This window comes from Musca domestica, unplaced genomic scaffold (assembly GCF_030504385.1).
Source record: "Musca domestica strain aabys unplaced genomic scaffold, Musca_domestica.polishedcontigs.V.1.1 44, whole genome shotgun sequence".
In the NCBI taxonomy this organism is placed as follows: Eukaryota; Metazoa; Arthropoda; class Insecta; order Diptera; family Muscidae; genus Musca; species Musca domestica.
The window spans coordinates 4,814,123-4,834,091 of record NW_026712334.1 but is presented as its reverse complement, the minus strand read 5'-3'; the positions used below and the strand labels follow the sequence as shown (position 1 = coordinate 4,834,091).

Sequence of the window (19,969 nt, the reverse complement as noted above, 5' to 3'; positions counted from 1 at the left end):
TTTCCCATCCCCGCACTCTATCCATGTTTGATGATAATATTACGATATACCAAGTTTGAACCAAATCGGATACCCTCTTCGAGAGTTAGACATCACTAGATCGACTCCAAATGTTCTGAAACGGATTTGATCCAAAGAGACCTAGTGTCTAAAACCGTTAAAGGAAATTAAACGTTAAGTGTGGTTTTAAAATTTACATGATATCAATTAAATACAAGAATTAATGAATAATTTTTACTTTTATAATTTATACGAAATAAAATACTAATTTTTATTTTTTTCTTTTTTTTTTAGGTAAGTGTTGAAATATTATCAAGACAGGTCAAGTTGCAGGTAAATACTGTTGCACAACGGAAATGGAAAAATTCGGGACATATTTAAAAAACTTCATGTTTTAATTGAAATACGGAAATACGTTTCCAAAATGAAACTGCATGGAAAATGTTTTCCCACAAAATCCTTTAAAAATCCTTGTGTTATTCTCAAAACATGTATTTCGCTTTTTGACATTTTCAAAATTTCTTGAAATTTTAGCTTTGATGTTTGCTTAATTTAATTTTATTATTGAAATGGCGAATTTTTCTTCGAAACATTAGATTTTACCACCAATCCTGCTGCTCCCAACGTCCATCCTTAAGGTTGTTTGATTGCCACGAAGCTCACCACTTGCCAATTTTTCAACAGTTGTCGGTGGTGATTAATTGAAATAAATTAAATGAAAATATTTTGTCAGCTATCTTCTCATCCATCCATACTTTCAAACAACTCTTTTTCGCTCTTTCCTGGAAATACCCAAAAATTTATTGTTCAGCATAAATTGCTTGGGAAAATGTTTTTTTTTTTTTGGCATTTTTCACTTAACTCTACCACTGGCAGCCATCACCGCGAAAATAGAATTTCATTCATTCATCCATCCATTTATCCGTTTCATTTGATCAATTCCGAGACTATATTAATAATATTTATGAACAATGGCAGGACACTTGGAAAGCCGTGGCGGGGAGTTGGTGGTGTCGACTACAGCAAAAGCTACAACAGTAGCGTTGCCGGGAGCGGTGGTGGCAACACATTCATAATTTGCTTAATTGAAATTTACCCTTTTGGAATTTCAGGAATTTATTATTTTGATAAAAAATATATATGAATGAGTGTACTATGTACGTAACGTATAATACCGCGTGAACCGTCTACCCTTTTAACTCCTGGCCTGGGTATCATCATCATCGACGTGGCAAGGCAGTGTATACCTCCCTTTGGTAGTGGAAAAAAAAAACACACAGAAGCCGAAAACTGGAATTCCGTAAAAATAATAATAATGATGAAATGGAATGAAACGAAATGAAATATAAGAATTCCACAATAATTTCGTACAGTGTGGATGGTTTGCAAAAGGAGTGCGTCATACAGACCAGTTTATAAAAATCTTCAACAACTCTCAAAAGTTCTGTTATACCCTCAGCCATATGGCTACAGAGGGTGTATATCATTTGATACGGCCAAAAGGTGCCTCATCGAAATAACGACTTTAGACCCTAGGTCTCTTTGGACCATATCCGTTTCAGGACATTTGGAGTCGATCGGGCTATGTCCGTCCGTCTGGCTTGTGCACACGATAACTCTCGAAGGAAGTATCGGATTTGGTCCAAATTCGGTGCATCGTAATATTTTTATCAAACTTAGATCAAGTTCGGGCAATATGGGTCCACTTCTTCGGGTACCTCCCACACAAAAGGTTGAAATTTTCACAAAAAAAAAAAAAAATAAATAAATAAAATAATAATATAAATAAATAGTTCACTGCACAGAAAGAAAAAGGATAATCGAATTTTGCTCCAACTTTGCAAATCCTAATATTTACATCAGTGCTAGTTCAGGTGCGAAAATGGACAATATCGGTCCACTCCATCAAGTGAAAATTTTGAATTATTATAACTCTTATAAAATGTGATGTAAGAGTCCGATTGCCTTCAAATTACACATATCACAATACTTTTAACCCAAGGTCTGGTGAAGATGGAATATATCGGTCCACTCCTTCCCGTACCTCCGCCACAAAAATGGTCAAAATTTGGAAAATCCATGAAGCTTGTAAAACGATATTCAATATTTGTATTAACACAAGACCCGTTATAAAGATGGTAAATACCGGGCCATTCCTTTTGGTATCTTCCCCACGAAGGGTCGAATTTTAAATAACCAAAACGTTTATAAAATCCAAAATAAGCATCCGGTTCTCTTCATATTAACAACATCTGCTGTGAAGATAGGATATATCGATTCATTACCTCTGCTGCCTGCCTCATAAAAGGGTCAACAATTTTGAATACCATGAAGCTCATAAAACCCGATATTAACATCCGATGACATTTAGACTCTCAATATTTCCATCAACACAGGATCTGTTATAATGATGGTAGAGATCAGACCATTTCTTCTGGTACCTCCCCCACATAGGGTTCAAGATTTTGAAAAACAAAACGCTCAAAGAAAGCGAAATAAGCATCCAACTCTCTTCAAATTTCACAAATACAAACATTTTTGCTAACACCAGATCGGTTGTGAAGGTGATATATCTGCGAACCCCTTCTGGTACCTCATCCACCAAGGGTCACAATTTTCAATACTTTTATCTGTCATTGCCTGCGAAACAAGTCAGCGATTTTTTAACACTTGCTGTATCTAAATATTTCTCTCAACCAGAAATATGGAATTTATGATTTCGCATAGAATTGGATATAAATGTTCGATTTTCTTGTAATTAGATGTAGTATAAGAATGAAATACTTAAATTTTCAAAAAATGATCTCATATTAAGTGAAGGAAGTTGCCAATATAGTCCAAACCTGACACGTCGCAATGTTTATATCACATTTATTTAGATCCGATACGAAATGGACAATATTGGCCCAACCTTCGGAACCTACTCCATAGAGGATTAACAATTTGAATAATCATAACAGAAGTCAAAATATATTTAAATAATCGAACATTGGCTGAGGGTATAGATCTGTCGGAAAAAACGACTGATACTTTTAACTTGTTTTCTTTTGAAAAATGATGCCCTATTCAAATTTACAGCAGTGTAGCTTAGACAAACACACACATCCAACACAATATAAACTACATTAGATAGACTAAAATAATTTCTAACTCCAACGGCATCATTCATATCCTGATGGTGAATTACAATGATGTACCACTACTGTTGCTGCCGCTGCTAGGAGACAACAAAACTTTGCAATACAACAGAGCGAGAATACACGAAGCAAAACATCAACAACAACAACAGAAAATATTACACAAAAAATGTAATGAATGAACAAGAGCAGCAGCAATGAACGTCGAGTGACTGACGGACTGGTTGACTGACTGAATGTGATATTGAACTTCTTACTCATTGAGGCATTTACAATAGAATCTGCTGCAGCAGCACAGCCACCACCATCACTGGCAATTCCTACCTGTACATTATTTTGTATCCTTGAACTGGAAATATCCTTGTGAATCCTTGTTGGATGAATGAATGTGTGTATGCGTACGTTTGTATCCTGGTATGTGAACGCAAACGCAAAAACTGGAACTATTGTCAGTTTCTATTAGAATGTGCTAAATCAACAAAAGGGTGGAAATGAATAGCAATATGGGGTGGTGGCGAGGCCTATGCTGATGGCGGTGGTATTAGTGGTAGTGGCTGTTGCATTGTTCAATATCACTAAACTCTGTGTGACTATGTGTATGTATGTGGATGTATGTTTGCAATATATTTTTTTTTTCGAAAAAATTTCAAAGCCATCTAAACAACATCAAAGTGCAATCATTGTTTTCACTTTCGCATAAAGATATGCCGATTTTTATTGGTAGAATATGTGTTTAATATCTACAAATTTTAAATCGTAAAAAGTGGAGATTCCTTACGTGTTTTGTCAAAGAGGTTAAAGTGACTAACATATTTGGCTTTTAGTTTATGAACTTTATCGAGCTCTTGTATGAAAACTATAAGAATACAGATGGAGAAAATCGTCGATCTTCTATTATGATATCAAATCGTTGATCTATCAGAAAATCATTGATTATCTATGAGAATTTCATAGATCTTTATTTGAAAACCGTTGATTTTCTATGAGAAGATTGTTGATCTTCTTTAAAAAGATCGTTCATATTCTATTAGAAAATCGTTGTTCTTCTATGAGAAGATTTTTGATCTTCTGTGAAAAGTTCATGAAAAGATAGTTGATCTTCTGTGAGAACATCACTGATCTATGAGAATATCGTCGATCTTCTTTAAGAAGATCGTTGAGCTTCTATGAGAAAATAGTTTATATTCTTCATAAGAGGAGTTTATCGCCTATATGAAGATTTTTTAGGAGAAGATGGTTGATCTTTCAGGAGAAGATTTTAGTCTTCTGCGAGAAGATAGTCAATCTCTTTTAAAAAATGGTTGATCTTCTATGAGAGGATTTTATTTTCTGAATGAAGATCGCCAATCTTCTATGAGAAAATGGTTGATCTCCTATAAGAATATCGTTGATATTCTATAAAAAGAATGAAGATCGTTGATCTTCTATGAGAAAATAGTTTATATTCTTCTATAAAAGGAGTTTATTTCCTATATGAAGATTTTCTGGGTTGATCTACTATGATACGATCGTAGATTTTCTATAAATAACTGATCTTCCATAGGAAAATGTTTGATCTTTTGTGAAATGATCGTTGAGCTTCCATGAGATGATAGCTGATCTTCTGTGGGAATATTGATATTTTTATTAAGAGCTTGTTGATCTTTTATGAGAATATCTTTGATCTTCCATGATAACGTCGTTGTTCTCCTATAAGAAGACCGTTGATCTTCTGTAAGAGGATAGTTGGTCTTCTATAGGAAGGTCGTCGATCTTCTATGAGAAGATAGTTGGTTGTTGATCTTCTGTGAGAATATCGTTTGTCTAAGATCGTTGATCTTCTGTGAGAAGATGATTGATCTTTTGTGAGAAAATCGCCGACCACCTTTGTGAGGGTCGTCGATCTTCGTTTTTAAGCAAGTCGTAGATCTTTTATGAGAAAACCGTTGACAGAATCTTTGGATCTCCTATTGGAAGATCTTATGGAGAAACTTATGAAGATCTATAAAAATTCTTGAAAAAAAATCTATGGATTTTTATGGAAGATTTATAGTTTTTCTGCAAGAAAATCTTATTAAATAACATCTTTGAGTCTATTGTGAGATTATCTGTAGATATACAAAAAGATTGATAGGCGACAATGTATTTTCTGATAAAAGTTACATAGATCTTTACAAAAATACGCTAGATCCAATAGATCTTGTGTAAGAATTTTCGGTATTCTATGAGAAGATCTGTGTATCTTCTATGAGAAAATATATAGTTCTTCTATTAGAAGATCTATGGATTTTCTGTGACATGATCTTTTGGATCTTCTGCAATAGTATATATATCATGATCTTATGGATCTTTTTTAAAAATTGTCACCTGAAGCTGCCTTAGTTTAGTGAGTCACTTACCTATTCTCTACAAATTTCACCTTTAATTTTAGCCGTGATTATGAACCTTTCACATCATGGCATCATTTCTCATGCGCTCTTCGAACATGTTACAGCTGCTTACACTTTAATCAGGTCTGACACAAAATTATCATACCCCAAGAAATCAGTTGTCCATGAACAGCAAAATTTAAAAATGTACCAAAAGAAAATATGAAATTCCTAAATAAAGCATCCAAAATTAAACGCTAACACACAGAAGCAACAACAACAATAGCCACCAGAAAATGTCTTCGCCAAGAAAACGAAACGAAAGGAAAGGCAACACACACGAACCAATACTCAACACCCGGACTCATAAATTCCAATTGCCATAAGTGCGTAGTTCCTTTTTGTGGTATGTGGACAAGTAGGTGTACACCCATACATGCGTGTGTACGAGTCGGCATATCTGTTATATGCCCCCTTCTAATATCCTTGCTCAGTATTTAATAATACCAAAGATTACCATTATGATGACGATGATAATGATGTTATGGTCGCTAATTTGAACAGCGTTAATGGTGGTGCTCATTTTCTTCCTTTCCATTGCTTCGCTTCTGCCAGATGTTATTTTTAACGCACAATAGCAACCATACGAAATTTTCATTAGATTTTGGTTTTTATTTTCCAATTAGAATCCATTATGATCCTTAACAGAAATAAGACTTGAATCCCATGACTCTTATAATAATTTATTTATTATTTTTTAGAAGATTATTATTTTTTCATTATTTAATTTTTTTGAGCTTAATACTGGGATTGGTAAATAATAACTTTTCAAAACGGTTGAGAAATTTAATAAGGTCACATATAAGGCAGTATGAATGTTTTCCTTTCCCCATATCGGATATAGTTTAACCTAACAACATTCATATAGGTCAGCTCCATATCCTTACAATTTTTGTTGTAGTTCACACATTTTCTTTTGTTGTTGCTTTCCCTCCCTCTTTGCATTTCATTATGGCACGTCAAAAGTTTTGAACTATTTTCTACGGATAATCTTTTGTTTGAAAAATTTCATTTGTAGGTATTTCAGTTTTTTTTTTATGAATGAATAGAAATTAAGAATAAAATTAAAGGTTCTAGTTCTGAAAATGCATTGCACACACACTCGCTCACATCCCTCTAAACGAGGACGGGAAATTGCCAAAAAAACGGGTAGTTTTTTTTAGCTACAAAACAGATGCAAAGGTTAATAAACTCTTTGTTTCATAGATGGGTATACAACACAATCGGACAGCCAGCCCTTGTTAGGTATATGATTTTCCATGAATAACTTACAGCGGGAAATCACACATTTTTTCACTTGCATTGTCGGAGGGAATACGAGGGTTTATTATTGTTATTTTTTCAGTTGTGCATTCCATGTCGCAATGTAACAGCAAATATGATTTTGAAATGTTTGGTGACCTGATTATTATCATTCCAACATTTTCAAAATTGAAGGGGCGTGTATAAACCTTGTCACTTAAAAATACTACTATCGGGGATATAAATATCCAAATATAGACCCCTGTTATCACGAAATCGGTGATATTTTAAGCTGCATAACAAGAGGCTGATAATTGATTATCTCCATTTTCCGTGTTAATATCACAGCTAAGATGCCAATCCATCTATACAGGGTTGCCCATATTCGACGGACCCATGGACCCATTCCAATCGACGAGGCTTGTCCGCAGGCAACATTCTTTGCGTCAATTGAATTTTGTACGGGAACAAATGCAAATCAATGCGAATAATCCGTTGTAAAGTGGACCGAGCCATGCCCAACTGCTGAGAACGGCGTTTTTGGGATGTTCTTGGGGACCTCTCAACACTGGCTCGTACGGCAGCGATATTCTCGGCCGATCGCCTTGGTCGACTTTTATATGGCCTCTTCGGATTAGAAAGAGCCTTACAGGCGAAAACTTTTCGTATAAACGCTTAATGGTGTTCTTAGAAGGCGCACTTCCTACATTTTTTAATGTTTTAAAAGCACGTTGAGTTTTCACAATTGACTTCTTGTAAATTTCAACTATTTCAAAACGCTCGCGTGGCGTGTATTTGTTCATGGTAAAAATCAGCTTGGACTGACGCTTCAAACGCGGTATGTCGTTAAGCGATGTGACATCTCTGTCAAAAGTTATGGCGTTGCCAGATGGGTCCGTCGAATATGGGCAACCAACAAGTTACCGCATTTTTAAACTTTCTATTGCATCCCAGCAAATATGGTATTATGGTTTAGTCTTATGTCCAAAAGCAGGCTATAAAAATCCATAGTTTCTATTAGTGGTCTCCATAGAATCACAAGTCCGTCCATCTATCCGATTGTCTATATATTATTGCAAACAAGGTATAACTAGCATTTTTTGTCCGATTATGATGAATATTTTGATTGGTCCAAGAATGAACCCCATTGATTTTCGATCCAAATTTAGATATGGAGGATGGATTTTGGCACATACGACAGGATGGAACCCCGAATCAAGCCAGTCAATTTGGTGAAAATCGGTTTAGATATATCTATATATCTAGCAAGTGTCCGCTAACGAAAAGTATACCTTCAAACTATAGAACAATTTTAAAACTTTTGGGACAGTTCGTGTTAGGTATTTTTAGTACTCTAAGTGAACAATTTGTTCAGTTCGACAAAAAATTTTTAATAAAAAGTTCATACTACGTACATTTTCATACTTCCAAGGTTTTACATATTAACTTTTTCGGAAAAAAAACCAAAAAGTCTTCAAAATCTTTCAGTTTTAAGTTTAACGAGGAGCTAAAACCATTGCACAATGGACCCATATCCACTTTTTCTGTCCAAAACTACAAACTGTCCAAACTTTTCCATATATAAATCCTAGAACTCAACAGTGACATCAATATCAAATTTCAGCTCTATCCCTTCACCCAATTCCAAATTTAGTGCGCATAGCAAACAATCTGCATATCTCCATCCTAAGCATTAACAGTGATCCGAATTTAGTACTATTTAGTACTTTTCGTACAATTATGGTATACATTTCCAAAACCACACCCATATCTCAATCCCGGATACCAACTTAGAACTTAATATCGAAAAATTATAGCACACATTTTCAAAACCACCTCCAAATCATAACCACAGACACCAAAAGTGGCATCAGCTTATCCCTTCACCCATAAAAACTGCAACAAAGTCAAACGCCATATTTTTTTTATTTTATTGAGTGAAAGCAAAAAATGTCGGAAATAGCATCAGATTTTAGAATAAGTTTAGATTTGTTCGAATTAGTCACCTTTGTCACGAATTATAGCCATCAAACGGCCAATGGAACCTTCACACGCTACTGGAATTTTGCTCTGCGTAGCAAATCTTTTGCTCTTTTGTGTCTAGGTACTTTCTGTTGCGGTGTAAGTTCTTGCACTTTATGGAATTTCAATGGCTTTACCCCGAGCTCATTTTTCAATATTTACCAAATGAAATATTGCGATAAGTTCAACTCACGATCCATTTTACGGCCACTGTGACGGGGGTTTCGATCAAGTCGCTTCTTTAGAGTATCACGGTAACGAGCCACTTGTGGTTTCGCAGCCAAATACGAAGAAATCACACTAACACGCTTGAATTCCATCACAGACAACTTTTTTTCTGGAAAATTCTTATTAAAATGCTTTTGTACGCTTGTAAACAATACAATGGGCTGTCAGTGGAATTATTTTAACGGCTGTCGGACGAGTGGCGTAGAAATGACAGCAGTCTGAAGTTGGTTGAAGGTTTTTCAACTCAAACCACTCAAAGATTTGGTTTGGTTTAAACTTTAGTCATAGTTATATTTTATGGAATTGGGATCAAGATGGAGATATGGCTTGAATGTTATTATATTTTACTATTTATTTGAATAGTGTCTATATCTACTAATATGCAATGTCCACCACTAACAGAAATTTCCACATGTCAAGAAATCCCTAAAAAATGAAAATGCCAAATTAAGAACTAGATCAACATCGAAGTAGGACTATATCAGGAAAATCTTTTTGTGTCTCCACAATATATTTTTAAAATTTAGAATACACGCCCTGGTAAAAATGTCCATTTTTTCCAGAAAAAATTATCGTTACTTTGAAAAAAAAATTAATAAAAGAAAAATAATGGAATAACCTTACTATTTTACAAATTTGTTATACTTATATGAGTTATTCTGAACCTTCCCCACAAATACTATAAATATTCCACGGCTGAACTGGACTACCTCTGTCAATTCTTATATCACCTCACCATTAAAAAATTTATATTCTGAATTAAAAACATGTGACCTCTTGCATAATATATCACATTGTTTATTAATTTGAAGCTTTTCACCAATTATATACCAATTCATATTCTCCCATTTTTTTTTTTTTTTTGGAACGAGTCATTCACCTAATGGCCTTTTCCAAAAATAACAAGTCCCAACATCAGAAAGCGCACCGCATTAAATATGCCCTCTTACAAATGCATTGACATTTTTCCGTTTAAGAAAACAAGAACTCAAATTACACAAGAAAAAAATAAATAATATTTCTTTCGATATTTACCCAGCCTTATGGATCTATTTTATCTTGTAAGTGAATCAGAATTTGGCCTATGACTATTTTTACCACATTCATTAGACCGACCGGCCGCCAAACGACATCAGCCATTAAAAATACAACAATCAGCTGTTTTATTTCGTCATTTCATAAATTTCTCTAGACTTTTACCCTCATCGTGGGATTTTGTATGTATGAGTATGTATATATGTGTGTGTGACTGCTGCCTCTGTTTTTATATTTCTTTGTGTCCCGGTCCTTCGCCTCTCTCAATAAAAATTCTTGAAATTCCTAAAATTCCTTTTAATCAGAGAGAAAGATAAAATAAACGAAGCAAAAAACAACTGTTGTCAGCATAAGAGAGAGAGAGTCAAAAAACCGAATGACATTTACTCCATAAGAAAAATTTCTCCAACATTTACACATTGGGCCCATTACAACCCACCACCGCCACCGTACCGTGGTATTACAAAAAAATATCACTCAAACCTTTTCAATTTTGATTAGCACACCAACGCACCTAATTCTTCTTTGCTCTGAGAATTGTCTAGCAGACGCAACAGAGACAGAGCATTGTTTTAATGTTTGAGGAGTATGTTCTGTTGCTCTCATTTCTACAAAAATCACTCAAATATTGAGCTTCTCAAGTGGTGGGAAGCCAACATAAACCTCCCTCATAACCAACCAACCAACCGACCAACAACAAATTATCATTAATGTAGATGTCGGAGTGGAAGTGAGAAAGAGATTGGAGAACAAACACGAAATGAAGCAAAGAAATATCCTGTATTATTTACTCATAACCAACAAAAACACAGGGCACTTTCCTTTTACAGGGAGAGTAAAAGGGAACAAAACGTCCCAAACAACCCAACGTCCGCAGCAACGTGTATGTAAGTCAGGGATGGGAAGCGCAGTCTTTAACCTTGCTATGCACACTATGTGATTATTTCCTCCATCCTAAGGTAGAGGGCATATTCAATTTGTCGATCTATTTGTAACATCTTCAAATATTCGTCGGAGATCCCATACGAATATACGTAATATTCGTGATAAGCATCTTAGCAAAAACTTGGTAGCCCCGAGAGCACTTTCCACTTTACTAGCTATGAGTTAATGGTAGGACATTACCTATCTGTCAATTTTTTATTTTAGTTGCCAGTAACGATTCCATCTGACTTAAAGGCGAAAACTTCACTCTTTACTCGGGAGTACTCCCGCGATTAAAGAAAAGTAGTCGAATATACTCTCATTCACTATACCACTCATATAAGAGCGATCAGACTTTGCTCATTCTCGATTGAGAGTAAAACCCTCTCGAAATCTAGAACACTCTTCTCTTGCTGAGTATTCTCTCAGTTTTTTACCGTTATTTTATTTGTTTATATACCTTCGACAGATCTTCGATAGGTCAAAGACATTTGACGGGTCTTCTAAAGACGAAACACCCTTCTCGGACACTCTATAACCAATAGACTCTCTAGACAAAATACATTTGAAAGGTTGCATGTAGATCGGAAGCACATCTCAGTACTTCTATGGAGTAAAAATCTCTAAACAGATGTCTTATAGACCAAGAACGTCACGGGTCTTTTACAGTACTTATATAACCCATATACCTTTAACTGGCCTTCTATAAGCAGGTTACGAAACGCTGGTCTTCTATAAACCAAAACAATCCTCTGCTATGTGTTCTTCCTCACACAGACGGCCTTTTTCAGGTCCCATATTTACAGAAAAGGTATAAACGGAAGACTTTAAACTCATCTTCGGAGAAACTCGTCTTTAGACAAAATACCGATAACAGTTCTTCTATGGATAGAAGACCTATAGAGAGAGAAAGTAGAAAGAGAAATATATTTTACATTTCCATAATTGTTCAATTATAATTGATATTCGTATTTATTAACGTTTTAAATGGCGCCCAATGTCTAAAATGTCCAGTTACCTTTGAAGTTCTTGAAAAAAAAAACAAACGTTGTTAGTTATTTCCAAACAAAAAAGATATAACTCACGTATCTACACTTTCGGAATAAGCAATTTTCTCCTTAGGACATTTTAATATCTTTTGTTGAGATATTAAACAGCCAGTGGCGCCCAATCCGTTTGGCCCATAATTCCTTAAGAAATATGCAATAGATGTTGTTGATGTTTTCAAAACCTATTTGGTTTCAAACAGATTTTATAAAAAAAGGACTTCTAAGGATAGAAAACCAATCGAGAGCTGTATCTGTATCATAACATTTACGGAGATAATGCATTTAATGGGTCTTCAAAAGGCAAGAGAGTTGTAACAGATTCTTCAAAGACATATTACATTTAATTTCACTTCTATGGATACAAAAAATAAACTCTTTCTCTCTCCACATTTTTATTAAAATTACAACTTCCCATCTCCGATGTAACCACGTAGAATTTGTTTTTGTACACGTGAGTGTATGTGCCTAGTCGCTACAAAAGCAAGAGCCATAGCATAGAGCAGACAACAACGCCACCACCACCACCACCACCTCAAACATTCATCCCCTTCAATTTCACGTACGAACAACTCAGCACAAAACAAAACAACACTCATAGAACCAACTTCTCTGTCTTTTCTCCAACTCTTTGTCCGTCCAAACGACCGTCCGTCCGTATCTAATATTTTGTAGCTATGTTTGTGTTGTACATTCTGCCCGGCTTACAGGCAACAACAGTTTCTGAATTGTATTCATGCCAAAAACACACAAAATTATAGACAAACGCATGCCGCTCCGCCGCCGCTCGCTTGCTTTCGCCTTCATAGTCAGTTTCGTGTAACTTACTTTACGTTAAAAAGTTTCAAAATTTTAAAAAAGAAGTGATGAGATCTTTTTTTTAAAAATTAAAAGCTTATAAACCCAAAAAATTGAAAAAAAAAAAAAGAAAATAATTTGCAAGTTGTTTTGAAGTAGCTAAGGAAAGGAAGAAATACCACAAAAATCTATCTACCAAGTGTACCTTTGTTTAGAAACTCACAAAAAACCAAAACAAGCTGTAAGCAACCCAACAGGGCAGCAGCTAGCTAGTCACAGACCAAACAACCAACCAACCACCCCTGTTCCAAAGGACAACCAACCAACCAACACCATCATCATTATTGTTGTCGTTATTCATCTAACCTTCCATTCCATCCATCCTCACCTTTTTCCCTTCGTCTTCTTCAAACACAACACCGAAGACAGCTGCATTCTTGGTGTGTTGTAAATCGTAACGAGTGAATAGAAATCGTGTTTGTGTGCGTTCGTATGTCCTGCCGTATTTTGAATTTTCAACCACATTAAGGATCATATCAATCGTTATTTTGTTGTTGTTGTATTCGACGTGTTTCTGCATTCGTTTCGTTTTCGTGTGTGTTTTATTTTTCTGTTGGTGAAATAATTGTGCATATGTCGTTCGTACAACGTCGTCATTCCAATCATCGTCACCAGTGGTGGTATCCTTGTTTATAGTTTGTTCCCTGAAAAATTGTAACGAAGAGTGTTGTAACGATCAAGCATTTTTCGAATTTGAAATTATTGCAAAACAAACCCAAACCCCAACGAGAAATTACCAAAGAGAAAAGAAAGATTTTTTGTGTCAACTGTGTTGTTTAGAAATTTTTCAAAATTTTCCTAAAACGAGAAGAACACGGCTCCAAGGTGGCGCCGTTACACAAAAATTTGGATTACCTGGAGGAGTTTAAGGCCTTGGCCGGTAAGTATGGTATGGTAACAATTGTTTTCTTTTCGTTTTTTTTTTTTATTGGTATTATTTTATTTCTTTATTTATTTATTTATTTTTTTTTTGTTTATTAAACTCAAATGTCAGATTTATGTTCTCCTGCAATTTTCCTTTGGATCTGGTAGTGAATCGTTTATGTCCGTTCACCAACGTAACCAGAAATCCTTTTCAAAACCATTTCAGGTGTCTATTTCGGAGCTCGAAAACTCTCATCCCTGCTACCTACCTTTGTTGATGGGTCGATTTTTTCATTCCTTTTTTATCATTTTCTGTTTCGATAATTGGTCAAATCTCTCCCATTTCTGAAGAGAATCGTTTAAATGTTCGTATTGTTTTAACACTGTTGGTCAATAAATGTAAATGGCATCCAATGGTGCTCAGCCATATAAACATATAAAAATATCTATATATATTTCCTCACATATCTGTGCATTCTCAATAAGGTTATTTTCTGTGTTCGAAAGGAAGCCTTTAAAAATTCTAGCAGTCTGTGGCGCCCAATCTGTTTGGCCTGTAATACTATTAGAATTTCGATATTATAGTCTAAAGTGTTCAATAGTCGGGCTTGAAACATCTTTCACAAAATTATCAGACACATTTCAAACCACAATCTCAATACGAGTCTATAGCACCAATATCCCCATAAACATAGTGAAAAGAACAAGGGAGGTCATTAATAAGATGAAATGCTGAAAGATTAGTTGGAATTTTCTTAATCCTATCTTGACGAAAAGTCATTTGAAGCCCCTTATATCTTTAAAGGTGTATAGGTCATTGGTAGACAGAGAACTGTTTTTAACATATCTAGTGAAATCTACTAATGGCTTCCTATAAAAAAAGGTTTTCATAGACCTTTAGGCTTTGTAAAATCTTCTATCTACCGAATATCCTTATCCCGTCGTATATGAACAAAAAACGTGAACTTGCTTTAATTAAATTTTAATCAATGTAATCCAAAAATGCCATCATATCCCTTGTACTAGGATACCTAGGATCGAGGAAAGAAGGGCTTCAAATATAGAAGTTTTCTAATATCGTTGCGTGTCCTAATGGCCTCGTTGATCCTTATCGACAATATTCAATATCTCTAAATTTTTAAATATTTACCACCATGATCAGAAATACTCAGTTTATTTCGCAATTGCTGCATGTATATAGAGTGTAATTCCAATGACAATCAAGCTTGCTAATAATGTCTTTGATCGTTTTGACGATTGTCAGTATACTAAACCGCTTGAGTGGTTCTTGTAATTAAAGTAGAGCTCAGATTTACTCATTTTCATTCGATAGTGAAACTTACTCACGAGCGGGGGAGTACTCGAAAAGTGGACATTTTAACCTAGTTTACTATCCACGCTTTTGTTTTATGTGGGAGTGCTCGCTTGTTACTCCAGTTAAAACAAAAGATAAAAGTTGTAGTCTGAAATGCTTGAAATTCAGAAGGAGTTTTCTCAAAAATAAAATCGAGGGAAACAAAATTTTATTTTCCGATTTGTGTGATTGACAAAGAAAAAAGTATATACTCGATAAATATTTCATTATATTCAGAACTACTTCCACTTGTATTCGGGCAAGTTCCACTCTTCGCTAGAATTTGATTCTCCCAAATTTTGAACACCTCTGACTTATTAAAAAAAAAAACAATGATATGACAAAAACTAAAAGAACAATCGGCAAGAGTACTATCTGCGATTTCGACCAAATTTTCCTCGCACTCCACAACGAGCAATTGAGTATACCAATTTTTTTTTACTCGCAAGAGTACTTCCTTTCGAGCAAGTTTCCTTCTTTCACGCAATCAGTTGAGCAGTTTGGAGCTATGTTTTCCTAAGAGTTCCTTCATATCGTTTGTGCATACCCTTTTTGGCAAAAACAACTAAAACATACCTTATAATTCGTAAGCATCTCAGGTGACTTAGCATGTTGCTTCTTACACAATCCCGAATTTTCTACATCCGACGTAGAACAATTTGTGTCACTTAGAGCAACTGTTATGTTGATCTCAGTCCACATCCGTCATCGTAACAACAAACCACTTTTTACACATTTCTTTTTAATATTTCACTAGGGTCTCAGAGCATACGATCTGGCTAAAGTCACCCCCACAACTTTAAATTGCAAAATTTCAGAGAAATAATGATAAACGTACCAAACTCATCTCCTTTGGGTAACATATTTGTCTAGAGCACACTGTATGTATATGTGTGTACAACTAATAACTAGTACAAACACATCTTCAAATACTTGGAAGATTATACGAAATGGACAAGAAAATAAGAGTGGCAAACCTTGCCTTTTCGCCCTTTTGCTTTGAGAAAATAGTGGCGCCCAACGTTTTATTGAAAATATTTGTTTCCTTTCCGAAAAAGTATAAAACTGATCGTTTTAAGTAAAAATCAAATAGTTTGACAAATATAAAATAATAATAAATACCTGGCAAAAATCTGTCGGATATTCTGTTTGTCTGGAACATAGCTCATCACCACCTTAAATTATTTATCGAACGATAAAAATTTTAAATTGGCATATCTTGCCATTAGCTTACTTACTTTCAATAATTATAAACTTGTCACCATTACTTGGTATTCAAAAAGAAAACTTGCACTTTCCCATAGAACTTTAAATCAAAGCCGTCCCACCCCCTTTTTATATAAATTAATAAAGTCATTAAGACAATTTCGTATGCAAAAACAAAAAACTAAATCCGCCGGACTTTCCTAGTCATTAACTTGGGGTTTCATGTGGGAAAAATGTGGCAATTTTACACTCGCTCAGTAAGAACAACAACTGAAACTCAACTGCTGGTTGATTAATGCAAATATCCAACTAATTGACCTCTCTCGCTCTCTCTCTCTGCAAAAAAGCACGTTTTAACTTTTAATTTGATTTTATTGACCAGTAAAAATCCCACTTATTGTTGTTGAGCACCACCCGCATTTATGGTTGTTGTGTTTTTTGTCTGAGCTCTTGTTCTGGTCACTATTGAACTATTAATTACTGAACTTGAACAAAGGAATAAAACAACCGGCAACAACAAAACAAAGTTACAGAACAACAATGCCATTAACTTTGTTTTTTTTACCACAATCGAGTGCTACTTGACGATAACAACAAACACTAGATTATAAGTTAATATAGTGTAACATATAATTTGCCATATACGCCAGTGGCAGTTGCAATTGCCCACTGGCTATTAAAAATTTGCCTACCACCGGCGAGAAGCAAAAAATAACAAGAACTTTGAAAATCCATTTTTATGAATACTTAATTTACAATGGTCATTTACAGTAGGGGATAAAAAAGGAACAATGTTGCAGTGATTTAAAGATCAGTTTGACCAAGTGAACTAGGAAAGAGGAGGTCTTGCGACATGAGCGGGTTCCTTCCAAAATTAAAATACTGTTATAAACGTTATACTGTCATATTGTTAAAGAATGAATCTGCTGACTCGCAGTTTATTAAGATTTGGTAAAATTAGTAACTTTTCTTTGGCTACTTTCCCATATAAAATGTTTTAATTTTCCTCCCTAACTTCGAAACATCTCTATCACTATCTTTACCAATATACATTCCAGTGGCGCCCAACGTTTTTTTTTAAGTTCGTCAAAACCCAAGAAGTGTTGCAATTGGTTTTTTTGTTTACGTTCCCATAGAAAACCTGTTAAACGCCTTCCCCAACTTGGAAATTTAGCCTTACTTACAATTCAAACTTTCAGTGGCGCCCAACGTTTTTACAATTTATTTATTTATTTATTTTATTTATTTTTTTTTTGTCGTAATTTTTTCGCTAAACTAGCTTTTTTGGAAAAAGGAATCTTGGCCAGGAATATGGCAACGAATTTTTAAGTGACGTTCCTAGAGAAAACGATTTCATCTTCTCAATAACTTTGAACCATTTCCATAAAAATAACTTTCTTTAAATTTAAATATTCAATGGCATCCAACGTTCATAAAAATTCAAGAAATATGGCAACAACTCTTTGACCTACATCCCCATAGAAAAAGTCGTAATTTTCTTTCCTATCTTCAAGCTATAGAAGCTATAGCTACAGAATCATTCCCAAGCATACGTCGAAATAACTTATTTTGAATTCAAAGACTTTCTTTACAGTTCATCAAAATCCAAAAAATGTCGCAATATCTTTTTAGGTTATATTCTATGGGAGCGTCTTAATTTTCTTCTCTTCTAACAGTATCATTCCCAAACATACATGAAAATAACTTTGCTAAAATTTAAATATTCAACATTTTTACAGTTTATCAAGTCCAAGAAATGGCTAGCAATAACATTCCTAAACGTTCATAAGGCACATATTTTTAGAATGTTACTCAATTGCATAGATTTCAATCTTCAACGGTGCTCAACGTTTTTACTATGGAACTTCATAATTAATAAAATACTGCTATTTTTATACCCACAAGTGTTGATTTTTTTGTGACTGCTAATTCACTACAAAATGTAAATTTACTGCTGCAAGTGAATTTTTATTGTAAAACCTGCAAAAGCGACACGAAATGCAGCACGCATTCACCATTCCAACAACAAACAGGAAATCTGCAAATGGTGGCAACAAAATTTGCAACATCACGACCACTGAACCTCCTATTTTATATACTTTTCGTTTATCATGCAAATCATAAAATGTGAAAAGTTTCTTGGGATTTTAGTTAATATGATTGACATAATTACATTAACTAGAACAATATAACACTATACCTTCGTTGGGGTATGAAAACCATCGCTATCTTCATTGTGTATATTTATCCTTAATTAAATATCCATTCCATTAAATATACATGATGAAGATAGCGGCTTGTATGCACAATTAAAACGTGAAAACAAATATATAAGCATTTATTTTTATTTTAACTTTCCATACATCCATATTTAATGTTTATTAGTGGATACACTTTGGGCGTCACTATCACTATAGTAGCCGAACGTCATTAGCAGATGGTGGTGTCCATTTAAACTCTTTCTTATCACTTATTAATCTTTTCAAATATTAATATACACAATAAGTTGTAATAAATTTTAATTTGTGTGGCGCCCAACGGGGTGTCCTTTGTATTTTTAGAAATATTGCATAATGATTTTTTTAGGATTTTTATTCTTTTTTTACAGCGTGTGAATTATATGCATTCTTTTTATTGAATATTCCGTTTCGCTTCTAAAACGCTTTTTTCGGAATGACTTTAATTTAGTGACATTCTTTAGAAGTTTTATCGGCCATATTTAGAAGTTAATTTTTGGTTCCTTTTTTGAACGTTCAACTCATATAGTGAGCTGCTAATTATATAAATATTTTTTTAAAATTTTCTAGAGCATACTATCGAATTAAGGCTATTGTAATTCATAATTACTGTTCGAAAATGTTCTTCATATCCAAAATTATTGGTGGCGCCCAACGCGGGGTCATATAAACATTATAAACATTCGTTTATTTAGTGTTCAGTGTCATATTTTTATTGAAAGCAACACTAGCGTTTATGGCACCCAACAGAGCTCATTTTAACCCATAATTGTTGGTGCCCAAAGCATCCCCCGAAAAGTCAATTCATTATTTTTATTAAATATTCTACAGCATTTCTTGCAAATAATGCCAACCAAAGCCGTTGCAGTCTTTCAAATTATAGTTTAAGTGTTTAGTGGCACCCATGCGGTGTCATGAGTTTCTGAAGGAAAAATGGAATTATTTAGTTTTCGGCTAATTCGGAAGAAAGACTTTCTTGTTCCGTGGTGTTGGCGGGTATTTTAAAAGAGTGGTGTAAAGAGTTTTTGGATGAATGAAGCAATTCATGGATTAATTTTAAATTTTAGCCCGACTGAAGTTTAGTAGAATACCTCCTGCATTCAATACTAAACGACCTGCGAATTTAGGTATGGATCTTCCATATTACACCAAAGATATTTTTTGTTGGTCAGTATAAAAAGTTCTTATCACTGCAATATCTGCCTTTTTGGTAAAAACGAAGCCATTAGCTTATTATGGGCAAGAATCTCAATTTCAGTCATGTCAATAAAGACTACAAGTATGTAGAAAGTCGTCAAAAAACCCATCAAGCATTGAATGAACACAAACCTTGAATATAGATTTTTTCCACCATCCGTCTCCACAAAAAATTTTGGTAGGTAGATTTTACCAAAGTTCTATATGAACC

At 34.4% G+C, this 19,969-nt stretch overlaps 1 protein-coding gene across 7 annotated transcripts in view; it reads left to right on the top strand.

Moving 5' to 3' along the window:
• The window catches only part of LOC101901791 (protein scalloped), a 415,109-nt gene that overhangs the window by 331,427 nt on the left and 63,713 nt on the right, over positions 1–19,969 (top strand). The window contains exon 1 of one of the 7 annotated variants that reach the window (XM_020035645.2): positions 12,953–13,780. The exons of 5 other annotated variants lie outside the window; for them this stretch is intronic. The gene's annotated coding sequence lies outside the window, so the exon portion shown is untranslated. Of the gene's footprint in view, positions 1–12,952; positions 13,790–19,969 lie in introns of those variants that run through there. One more of the 7 variants, XM_020035644.2, reaches the window with a different exon arrangement.